Source organism: Bos indicus x Bos taurus, chromosome 21 (assembly GCF_003369695.1).
Source record: "Bos indicus x Bos taurus breed Angus x Brahman F1 hybrid chromosome 21, Bos_hybrid_MaternalHap_v2.0, whole genome shotgun sequence".
Lineage (NCBI taxonomy): Eukaryota > Metazoa > Chordata > Mammalia > Artiodactyla > Bovidae > Bos > Bos indicus x Bos taurus.
In genome coordinates this window covers 29,804,702-29,816,735 of record NC_040096.1, presented here as the reverse complement: position 1 = coordinate 29,816,735, position 12,034 = coordinate 29,804,702, and the positions used below count along the sequence as shown (strand labels likewise).

At 47.0% G+C, this 12,034-nt stretch overlaps 1 pseudogene; it reads right to left on the bottom strand.

The window, feature by feature from the left end:
• Positions 1-7,578: 7,578 nt before the first annotated feature.
• Positions 7,579-9,447, bottom strand: LOC113879843 (annotated as a pseudogene).
• Between the last annotated feature and the right edge of the window lie 2,587 nt (positions 9,448-12,034).

Below are 12,034 nucleotides of genomic sequence, written 5' to 3'. Positions count from 1 at the left end.
AGAAAAGCATCCTACCCGTGGAAATGCTAATTTTTAAAGCTTTTTAATAATGACACAACTTTGGATATCAAAGCCATCTTCCAGTTTTTATTAAGCCCTCCAATACATTTTCAACAGCACACTGCTCTAAACCACGCACAAGAATTTAAAATGGAGGATTTTTAAATGCCTGCCTCTTAATACCTAAGCACTGATCATGTAACATCCAGCACATGTATCTGCAGACTTAAAACCCATCCAGGCTGTGCTGTGCATCCTGGGGAGTAGAAAGTGACTACACTGTGAGCCCTGCCCTTGAATTGGGGATAAGCAGTAGGGGAGATGGGGCGCTTACATCTACTGTGGGGAGTGCCAGTGACATTCCAAAGAAGGCAGAAACACCTCTGAAAATGAGGAAGGTTTCTCCAGTGAAGCCAGAGCCAAGCCTGAAGGCAGGCTCCAGGAGGAAGGAGAAATACAAGCTTCAGACCCCAGTGCAGGAGAGGGTGAAAGGGTGAGGAGGCCGATGGAGTGTGGGATTAAGCGATGGTGAACCCCTTCTGCCTGCACTCCCTCTGAGTCACTGCCAGTAAACCTCTCATCAACTGGCAGATCTCGGCTTTTCACTAGAGTAGAGCATTATACTCTCTTCTTTTCAGGCTTCTGTGGGTATTAATTCAGTCAAGAATTCAGCCCAGGTCCTGGCACAGAGAAAGCACTTAACAGATTATAAGAGAAGCAATACAAAGTAAAAAGCATAGAAGTTGGCAGTAAGAAAGGATCCTATGTTATAATATCTGGGGATAGAAAATGGCAATCCATTCCAATATTCTTGCCTGGAGAACCCCATGGACAGAGGAGCCTGGTGGGCCACAGTCCATAGCGTTACAGAGTCAGACACCACTGAAGCAACTGAGCACATGTGTGACTGGGGATGTTCGGATGACTGTCTGCTTTGGGGCTTTCATTTCTCTTAGAATTCTATAATAAAACAATTTTTGGCTCACTCATGCCACTGTATACCCTTCTGCCCTGGTACATCCAGCAAGATACACAGGGAGGGCTCCCTAAGCACCAACACCACAGCAAGCTCTATTAGCCACAGTCAGAGGTGTTAGATGAGAACCCAGGCTTTGCAGACGGACATCTATTGAGTGGGACACTCCCTGTGCCCCTTCATCTTTCTGTGGGCCATTGACATAAATGGACATTGGGAGACTATCAGGTGAGAAATTCTACCCCCTAGGGATTCAGTATAGGATAAGAAAGGAGGGTATTGAACACAGGCATGCTGCTGCTGCTGCTGCTAAGTCACTTCAGTCGTGTCCAACTCTGTGCGACCCCATAGATGGCAGCCAACCAGGCTCCCCCATCCTTGGGATTCTCCAAGCAAGAACACTGGAGCGGGTTGCCATTTCCTTCTCCAATGCATGAAAGTGAAAAGTGAAAGTGAAGTCGCTCAGTCGAGTCTGACTCTTCGCGACCCCATGGACTGCAGCCCACCAGGCTCCTCCATCCATGGGATTGTCCAGGCAACAGTACTGGAGTGGGTTGCCATTAAAAGCTCACATGATCCAGATAGCACAGATGAGGTCAGCTTGTCACTGCTGCATCCCTCGGGGATACCTGTGATCATCTCTCTACCTCTCTTCTGGTAGCAGGAGTCTTTCATATGCCTTCAGAAGATGTCCCCCAGACTCCTGCACCCATTCCACTCCTCAGAGGACATTCCCCATGATAGCCCTCAGCTCAGGACTGCCAGGTACAGGAGCGTGGAAGCCCAGCACAAGTCTCCTCAAAGGATACCTTCCAGTTACTATTTCCATTCCAGAGTCTCCCTTGTTAAGGAATAAAAATACACGACAATTATTAAAATGTTAAAGCAAACTTCATGCAGAGGTGCCAACCGTGTTGTGCTTCCCAAGTGGCGTTAGTGGTAAAGAACCTGCCTGCCAGTGCAGAAGACATAAGAGACACACATTTGATCCCTAGTTTGGGAAGATCCCCTGGAGGAGAGCATGGCAACCCACTCCAGTATTTTTGCCTGGAGAGTCCCATTCATGGAAGAGCCTGGTGGGCTACAGTCCGCAAGGTCTCAAAGAGTCAGACATGACTGAAGTGACTTAGCATGTATACACTATTGTGACAGGCATAAGCACTACTGCAGTTGGGGCTGTGCAGTAGGGGAGAGGCATGGGGCTCGACTCCAAACACACAGTCAAGTGGGAATTTAAACCAAGAAGCAGGGTGGGGGTAAATAGATGCAAAATTAATAAGGGGATACATCAAGGGTAAGGGGGATTCTGGCTAAACTGACTTGGCAAGATTCTTTGCTGAAGACAGGCCAGGCTAATTAGATGTCACCTAGCGGGTAGTGGAGGGTGCAGAACCCAATTACATCTAAGAGTCATCACATATCAAGGGTGATCAAGGGGTTTAATTAAGCCCCTTAGCAGGATTCTTGCTAAAATTGGTTGATGCAAAGATGGAGGTAAGTTTAATCGCTTAGTTGGATCTGACGCTTTGCAACCCCATGGATTGCAGCATGCCAGTCTTCCCTGTCCATCACCAACACCGACAGTGCTCAAATTCATGTCCATTAGGTCAGTGATGCCATCCAACCATCTCATTCTCTGTTTTCCCCTTCTTCTCCTGCCTTCAATCTTTCCCAGCATCAGGGTCTTTTCTAATGAGTCAGCTCTTTGCCTTAGGTAGCCAAAGTATTGGAGCTTAAGCTTCAGAATCAGCACTTCCAATGAATATTCAGGGTTGATTTCCTTTAGGAATGACTGGTTTGATCTCCTTTCAGTCCATGGGACTCTCAAGAGTCTTCTCCAACACCACAGTTCAAAAACATCAATTCTTCAGTGCTCAGGTGTCTTTATGGTCCAATTCTCACATCCATACATGACTACTGGAAAATAACAGCTTTGACTAGATGGACCTTTGTCAGCAAAGTAATGTCTCTGCTTTTTAATATGTTCTCTAGGTTTGTCATAGCTTTTCTTCCAAGGAGCAAGCATCTTTTAATTTCATAGCTGTAGTCACCATCTGCAGTGATTTGGGAGCCCAAGAAAATAAAGTCTGTCACTGTTTCCATTGTTTCTCCATCTATTTGAAACGAAGTGATGGGACCAGATGCCATGATCTTAATTTTTTGAATGTTGAATTTTAAGCCTGCTTTTTCACTCTCCTCTTTTACTTTCATCAAGAGGCTCTTTAGTTCCTGTTCACTTTCTGCCATAAGGGTGGTGTCATCTGCATATCTGTTACTGATATTTCTCCCAGCAATCTTGATTCCAGCTTGTGCTTCATCCAGTCTGGCATTTCACATGACGTACTCTACAGATAAGTTAAATAAGCAGGGTGACAATATACAGTCTTGACATACTCCTTTCCCAATTTTGAACCAGCCCATTGTTCCATGTTGGATTCTAACTATTGCTTCTTGACCTGCATATAGGTTTCTCAGGAGGCAGTGGGTAGCCTGGTATTCCCATCTCTTTAAGAATTTTCCACAGTTTGTTGTGATCCACACAAAGGGTTTAGAGTAGTCAATGAAGCAGTAGTAGATGTTTTTCTGGAATTCTCTGGTTCATTCTATGATCCAATGGATTTTGGCAATTTGATCTCTGGTGTGTATGCCTTTGAACATCTGGAAGTTCTCATTTCACATACTTTTGAAGCCTAGTTTGGAGAATTTTGACCATTATTTGGCTAGTGTGTGCTAGTGGCTAGTGTGCAATTGTGCAGTCATTTGAACATTCTTTGGCATTTCCTTTCTTTAGGATTGGAATAAAAACTGCCTTTTTCCAGTCCTGTAACCATTGCTGTTTTCCAAATTTGCTGCCATATTGAGTGCAGCACTTTAAAAACATCATCTTTTAGGATTTGAAATAGCTCAGCTGGAATTTGATCACCTCCAGTAGCTTTGTTCACAGTGATGCTTCCTAAGGCCCATTTGACTTCACACTCCAAGATGTCTGGCTCTAAGTGAGTGATCACACCGTCGTGGTTATCTGGGTCATTAAGATCTTTTAATATAGTTCTGTGTATTCTTGCCACCTCTTCTTAATATCTTCTGCTTCTGTTAGGTCCATACCATTTCTGTCCTTTATTGAGCCCATCTTTGCATGAAATGTTCCCTTGGTATCCCTAATTTTCTTGAGGAGATCTTTAGTCTTTCTCAATTCATTTGCTTTCCTCTATTTCTTTGCATTGATCACTTAGGAAGGCTTTCTTATCTCTCCTTGCTATTCTATGGAACTCTGCATTCAAATTGGTATATCTTTCCTTTTCTCCTTTGCCTTTCGTGTCTCTTCTTTTCTCAGCTATTTGTAAGTCGTCCTCAGATAACCATTTTGCCTTTTTGCATTTCTTTTTCTTGGGGGTGGTTTTGATCACTGCCTCCTATACATTGTTACACACCTCTGTCCATAGTTCCTCAGGCACTCTGTCTATCAGATCTAATCCCTTGAGTCTATTTGTCACTTCCACTGCATAATTGTAAGGGATTTGATTTAGGTCATACCTGAATGGCCTAGTCATTTTCCCTACTTTATTCAAGTCTGAATTTGGCCTTAAGGAGTTCATGGTCTGAGCTGCAGTCAGCTCCTGATCTTGTTTTTGCTAACTGTATAGAGCTTCTCCATTTTTGCCTGCAAAGAATATAATCAATCTGATTTGGTATTGACCATCTGGTGATGTCCACGTGTAGAGTTGTCTCTTGTGTTGTTGGAAGAGGGTGTTGCTATGACCAGTGCGTTCTCTTGGCAAAACTCTGTTACCCTTTGCCGTGTTTCACTTTGTACTCTAAGAACAAACTTACCTGTTACTCCAGGTATCTCTTAACTTCCTACTTTTGCATTCTATTCTCCTATGATGAAAATGACTTTTTTTTTTTTTGGTTCTCAACTTTTTTAATGTGTAAAAGGGGAAAAAAGAGGCAGTAGGCAGAGTTTCGGTCTGAATACATTCTCGGAATGCTGGCCATCGAAAGCATCATTCTGAACAGCTGATTATCTTCTGTGACTGGAGAGAGTTTCAGTTTTGAAAAGACCTAATTCCATGGGATTATGGTGACTCGTTTATCATTAAGAATTAAATACAGAAATTTAAAGACTGAGCAAACAGCAGGGGCGGGACTAATGTGACAGTAAGAGCTGGAGTTGATGGAGCAAGAGGCAACCAATCATAAAATTACTTTTCCCTTGTAACAAAGGGTTCACACTTTTAACATAAATTATACATTCATTATATAAACAAACCTGTGGCTCAGACGGTAAAGTGTCTGCTTGCAATGCAGGAGACCCAGGTTCGATCCCTGGGTTGGGAAGATCCCCTAGAGAAGGAAATGGCACCCCACTCCAGTACTCTTGCCTGGAAAATCCCATGGACAGAGGAGCCTGGTAGGCTACAGTCCATGGGGTCGCAAAGAGTCGGACACAACTGAGCGACTTCACTTCTTCACTTCAGTTTATACATTCATTATGGTGTTTAAAAACAGTCAAGCCTAAATAAATTCTTCATACCATCTAGAAGAGACACACACACTGACAACCTGCTTAAGCACAGAACATCTCATTTGAGAGCTTTTGGCCAGGGTCACGCACGTTTTACAGGGAGCTTTTGTTTCTCAACCTTAGTGAAAGTCTGGCGATCATTTTGTATAAAAATAAGACTTAAATTAAAAACCTCACCCAACTAGGAATCTGATGTAGAAAATCAGTGACACGGGAGCGGCTAAAGCCCACAGTTCTCAGACTTCAGCCCGAATCCCAGTGACCTGAGAGGCCCCGCCCCGCGTGTCCGAGGCTTGGGGTGGGGGGGTGGGGGCAAGTCCCTGAAGGGCCAGCCTGTTCCCCCAGGAATGCTGCGCTGCTGCTCCAGGAACCCTGGCTGAGAACCCCTGGAAGGACGTAGCACCGTCTCCGCCTCTGCTTGGCGCAGACCGTGTCCGTGCTCTGGTCAGCTGTGGTTACCTTGTGGGCGACGGCAGGAGGCGGTGCTAGGGAGTGATACCACCACCCGCTGCTTTTTGGTCAGAGAGAGCGGTCCTGGGCTTGAGGTCAGGTCACGGGGAGTGCTGCTCTGCCAGCATGCGATGCGGTTTACAACTAAAGCCACGAACGACGTGTTTGAGCATCAGGCACTCAGTCACGCCTGACTCTGCAACTCGGTGGACGGTGGCCCACCAGGGCTCCTCTGTCCGTGGGGGTTCTCCAAGGCAAGAATACTGGAATGGTTCCCATTCCCTTCTCCAGGAGATCTTCCCGACCCAGGGATCAAACCCAGGTCTCCTGCATTGCAGCTGGGTTCTTTACCATCTGAGTCACCAGGGAAGCCCCCAATATAGTTGACGTGTGTATTTAATGCTGGAAACACCCTAGGGGACAGACAGAAGGGTGTGAAAGGAAAAGGCACCATAACTGAGCTGTCCTTGGCAATGATGAGGTTTCTTTTTTCTTTTTTTTTTTCTTTTCTCTCTCAAATACCTTCACTTTAAAGTAACTTCAAGCCCAAGCATTCTGGGAGGTAAACAATCTGGTAGCTACCAGGGATGAGGGGCAGGATGTGCCCCAGGACGACCAAAGGACCACTGGGGTCTGGCCACTCCAATGACTCTACAGCAGGGCCTTGGACCCGAGAGCCCCAGGCAGCTGGAAGACACACGATTCCTCAGGTTCCCACGTGAAGGCACCGTTTCTGTCACGAAAGGAAGCCCCTGATACCCTCTCTGAACCAGGCTGGGCAGAGCCACACCAGAGTCTGGCTCAAGGAGGCAGCCCAGAGAAGAAGTGCCCGGGGCCTCCAGGCCACAGGGGTCCCTCTCGCCTGGCCCAGCGCCTGACACCACACAAGACAAGACACGTGGCCAGTCTCAGAGAAAGAGGGGCTTGCCACTGGGGTGAGAACCCTTGAAGGAGCTGACCCAAAACCCAGAACTCTAAACTCTCGGTCAACTTCATTTAAAATGAGTTCTTCCAAGTAAAACGCATGGCCAAGTTCTAAATGCAGCAAGCAGCAGCCCCAGGGGAGATGGCTCCGCGTTCTGCCAGTCTGCACTGCGCTGGACCCCGTGTCCCCCTGGACACCGCGGTGAGCTCCCTCAAAGTGCCACCACATGCTGTTGTGGGGAAGCTCAGTTTGGCCAAACCATTCAACACCAGATTCCTCCCGCGAGTCCCTACGGATGCCCATCCAGCCCTCCCCCGGCCTCTTCTGCTGGCCCGGCGCCCTCCACCTAAAGTGCCACCTGCCTGACATCGAGGGCAGACGCGGCAGAGCTCAGGTCACGAGAGTGAGCCGGCAGCCGGCAGGGAAGGGCTCCTCTCCACCCATCTCACAGTCCTGTACCACTGCTGCTGCTGCTGCTAAGTCGCTTCAGTCGTGTCCGACTCTGTGCGACCCCATAGACGGCAGCCCACTAGGCTCCTCTGTCCCTGGGATTCTCCAGGCAAGAATACTGGAGTGGGTTGCCATTTCTTTCTCCAATGCATGAAAGTGAAAAGTGAAAGTGAAGCCGCTCAGTCGTGCCCGACTCTTAGCGACCCCATGGACTGGAGCCTACCAGGCTACTCCATCCACGGGATTTTCCAGGTAAGAGTACTGGAGTGGGGGTGCCATTGCCTTCTCCGCTGGGAAGCAACAACAACAAAAAAAAAAAGGAAATTTCCTGATATCATCATCATATGCTCCACACTGAACACTTAAAGGCAAATCGTCATCTTAAAGTACTACGTTTAAGGATTCAGTTAAAATATACACGGGTTTTGTCTTCTCCTTGATCCGACTGTTGCTTCTTCAGAGGACGGTAAAAAGAATTGATACCCTAAAAAAAGAACTCGATTTGTTAAAAAAAAAAAAAAAAGAGCAACGACGCGGGGTGGGGGTCGGGGTGTGGGGGTGGAGCCGGAAAGGCGTTTCCTCTCCCACTCCCGCCCACCCCTTTTCCTTTTGGCTCACAAAGCTTTTTTTTTTTTGACTCTTCGCTGTCGGTGCGGCTCTCGCTGCGACCATCCAGCCATCCGTCCGTCCGTCCGTCAGTCCGTCTGTTCCGGGCGGCGGGCTTCAGGAGGCGTCCCTGGATATCCACCCACTTTCGGTAAGGAAGTTCAGGATTCACTTCCTGAGGACTTTATCCAGGCAGCTGGGCAGGCGGCTCTTGGAGGGGATGCCCCGGCGCTTCTGCAGGTGGTCCTTGATGATTATGGTCTTCACAGTCACGTAGCGCGCGGGGCTCAGGTTCAGCGAGTTGCACATCACCTTCTCGCGGTCGACAAGCGCTCGAAGCCCGGAAGGTGCTCGATGGCCACGAACTCGCCATCCCGGCCGTCCTCCCTGCCGTGCTTGGCGCCCCCCGCCGCCGCCGCCTTGTTCTCCTTGCACTTCTCGTGCTTGTGCCGGGCCGCCTCGTACTCGGCCGACTCCTCCATCTTTGTGATGCCGTTGCGCTGGTAGCGCTGCAGCTTCTCCTTGTGCATTTTCTCGAATAGGTCGTCGAACTCCTTGCACGACATGAACTGGTACACTGGCCGCAGCTTCAGGCGCAGCTCCTTCTCCTTGGTGACCTTGCATGGCGCCGCCCGCTCTTTCTCCTTGTCCTTGCCCAGGAAGGCGGGCACCAGGTTGTAGTCGCGCGCGATGTTCTTGCTCCACTGCCGCTCGCGGACCTTGAGCACGTACATGTGCACGTGCGCGCGCTTCAGCTCGATCTCCACGTCTCGTCGTCGTAGTTGACCAGGAGCCCGGTGATGAGCGTCTCGGCGTTCTGGTCGTACTGGATCTAGTAGTCGTCCCGCAGAGGCATGTAGCCCAGCTGCTACTGCTCAGCCACCGAGATGTGTAATGCTCCATCACTTCCTGGGGGGTCCGGGAAGCGCCGACGTGAGTTGCCATGTCCTCCCAGTTCCCATAGCCGAACTGCTCGATGGCATCCAGCAGCAGCTGCTCCTCGCGGCTGCTTCAGCCGCCCTCGGCCTCGGGCCCCCAGAGCGTGAAGCGCCCGCCGTGCACCAGCTGGTATCCGTGGTAGCGGCGGCGGTGGTGGCGGCGCCGCGGAGAAGCACTCGGGGCACGGCTCGATGTCTTAGCACTTGGTGCAGTGGAAGCGCAGCGGGCTCACCTCGGCCAGGCAGTACACGCAGTACTTCTTGCCGAGCTCCTCCATCTTCCACCGCCGGGCCGCCGCCGCCCCGTGCTCCAGCGAAACCGCCGGGCCGCCGCCGCCTGGGCCGGCCTGCCCCAGGCGCCCGCTGCCGACATTTTCTTTTATTATTTTTTTTTTTTTGGTGATAATTCTGGAAGTCTTGTAGATCTTTATAGAACCGTTCAGCTTCAGCTTCTTTGGCGTTAGTGATTGGGCGTAGACTCGAATTCCTGTGATAGTGAATGATTTGACTTGGAAACGAACAGAGATCACTTGGAAACGAACAGAGATCATTCTGTTGTTTTAGAGATTGCACCCAAGTACTCCATTTCGGACTGTTCTGTTGACTATGAGGGCTACTCCATTTCTTCTAAGGGATTCTACTGTCCACAGTAGTAGACACAATGATCATCTAAATTCACCCATTCTGGTCCATTTTAGTTAACTTATTCCTAAAATGTTGATGGTCACTCTTGCTAGCTCCTGTTTGACCACTTCCAATTTACCTTGATTCGTGGAGCTAGCATTCCAGGTTCTTATGCAATATTGTTCCTTACAGCGTGGGACTTAACGTTCACCACCAGACATATCCATGACTGGGCATTGTTTCTGCTTTGTCTCAGCCTCTTCCTTCTTTCTGGAGCTAGTTCTTTGCTCTTCTCCAGTAGCATATTGGGCACCTACAGACCTGAGGAGTTCATCTTTCAGTGTCATATCTTTTTGCCTTTTCGTACTGCTCATGGGGTTCTCAAGGCAAGAATACTGAAGTGGTTTGCCATTCCCTTTTCCAGTGGACCACATTTTGTCAGAATTCTCCACCATGACTCATCTGTCTTAGGTGGCCCTACAAGACATGGCTTGTAGTTTCAATGAGTTAGACAAGGCTGTGGTCCATGTGATCAAATTTTGGAGCATAGAAATGTTTATTATAGGGCTATGCAAGTAGCTGTGTGGTTTATACTCTTAAAAAACCCCTAACTCCCAGAAGGGTTTCAGCAAAGCATTTTAAAAGGCAAGGAAGGGAGGAGGGGCTGGTTGGTTGTTACAAACTGCTTACTGTAGGAATCTTTTATTGTTGCAGCAGGCCACGTAAGTCAGGTCATGAATGTTCCTGTAAACCTCCAACAAGACCAATGTTATTCTCTGTTCTGCAACTTTTGTTTAGCTCTATATGAATGGAAAAGTGTCACACACTTAAAGGTCGGAGTCTTGGACTATCCTGTATATTTCAGGTTATAGCCAATATTCTTAACTCAAAGCAAATGGAATACAATACAAAGGTTAAAGTAAAAGAAATAGGTTTATTATAGACTGAGATTTGTTCTTCCCTATTACATTGACAGAGGTAGAAGTCTCAAGCAGATTTAAAGGAAAATATTTTATCCAGCTTTCATAATTTTCTCCAGCAGAAATATTAGTCAGAAAATTACCTTGTTCCTTATTACCAATAGCACTTGCAACCATGACTGTTTTTACACACTTTTATAAAACACTTTTTAATCTTTTCTTCATTTTTAGAAAAGTAGGGTGGGAGAGGGACTGTAGTGTCTATTCAGCGAGTCATCTTGAAAAGGAAGCCTTTATTTGGCATATAATGAACATGCTGGATATTGAGAATCCGTCAGTGACTATGAAGAAATTACTACAGCTATGGACTTACAGTCTAGATGGTGGTTACTGACCACAATCAGGACAGTATAGGATGCTAACTTCTCCCTGAGCAGCTTTCCACTCAGAAACAACACCCAAGCAACCCTTGAGAGTAAAGAAAACTCTTGAAGTTTTTCTAAGTGTATTAGTCAGATTTCTTCAATGAAATATCTATCTAGTCTATCTATCTAAATTATAAAACACTGGCTCACACAATTATGGAGGCTGAGAAGTCTGAAGTCCAGACTGACAAGCTAGAGCCCCAGGAGGGTCAATGGTTTGGTTCTAAGAGCTGATGTTTCAGTTAAGTTGGAAGGCAGGAAAAAAGTTGATTTCCCATTTCATGGCAGTCAGGTAGGAGAAGCTTCCTCTCACTAGAGGGAGAGTCAGCTTTTTTGTTCTATTCAGGTTTTCACTGATTAGATGAGGCCTACCCACTCTGGGGAGGGCAATCTGCATTACTCAATCTACTAAATCAAATTTAAAAAAAAATTTTTAGGATTGTGAATGATTTGATTATTTTAATTTGCTTTCTATGTACTTATATTGTGCAAGAAAATAATATTAATCAGGAAAAATAGTAATTTTTAAAAATTGAAGTGTAGTTGCTTTGAACTGCTGTGTCAGTTTCTACTGCATAGCAAAGTAAATTAGCCATACACATACATGCATGTGAGCTCAGTCACTTCAGTTGTGTCCAACTCTTTAGACCCCGTAGACTGTAGCCTACCAGGCTCCTCTGTCCATGGGATTCTCCAGGCAAGAGTACTGGAGTGGGTTGCCATGCCCTCCTCCAGGGAATCTTCCTGACCCAGGGATCGAAGCTGCATCTCTTACATCTCCTGCATTGGCAGGCAGGTTTTTTACCACTAGCACCACCTGGGAAGCCCATATATATATCTATAACCCTCTTTTATGGATTTCCTTCCCATTTAGCACCGAATAGAGTTCCCTGTGTTATGCAATAGGTTCTCATTAGTTATCTATTTTATACATAGTAGTGTATATACATCAACCCCAATCTCCGAATTCATCCAACCCCCTGCCCCTTTGCTCCTTGGTAGGACCAAGAGACCATCATACAGAGTGAAGTAAGTCAGAAAGAGAAAAATATCCTGTATAATAATATATGTGTTACCTAGAAAAATGTTAAAGATGATCTTATTTGCAAAGGAGAAAAAAGACACATGTAGAGAACAAGTATATGAATACCAAATCAAATGTTAGTCTCACCCAGAAACACCCTCACAGACACAC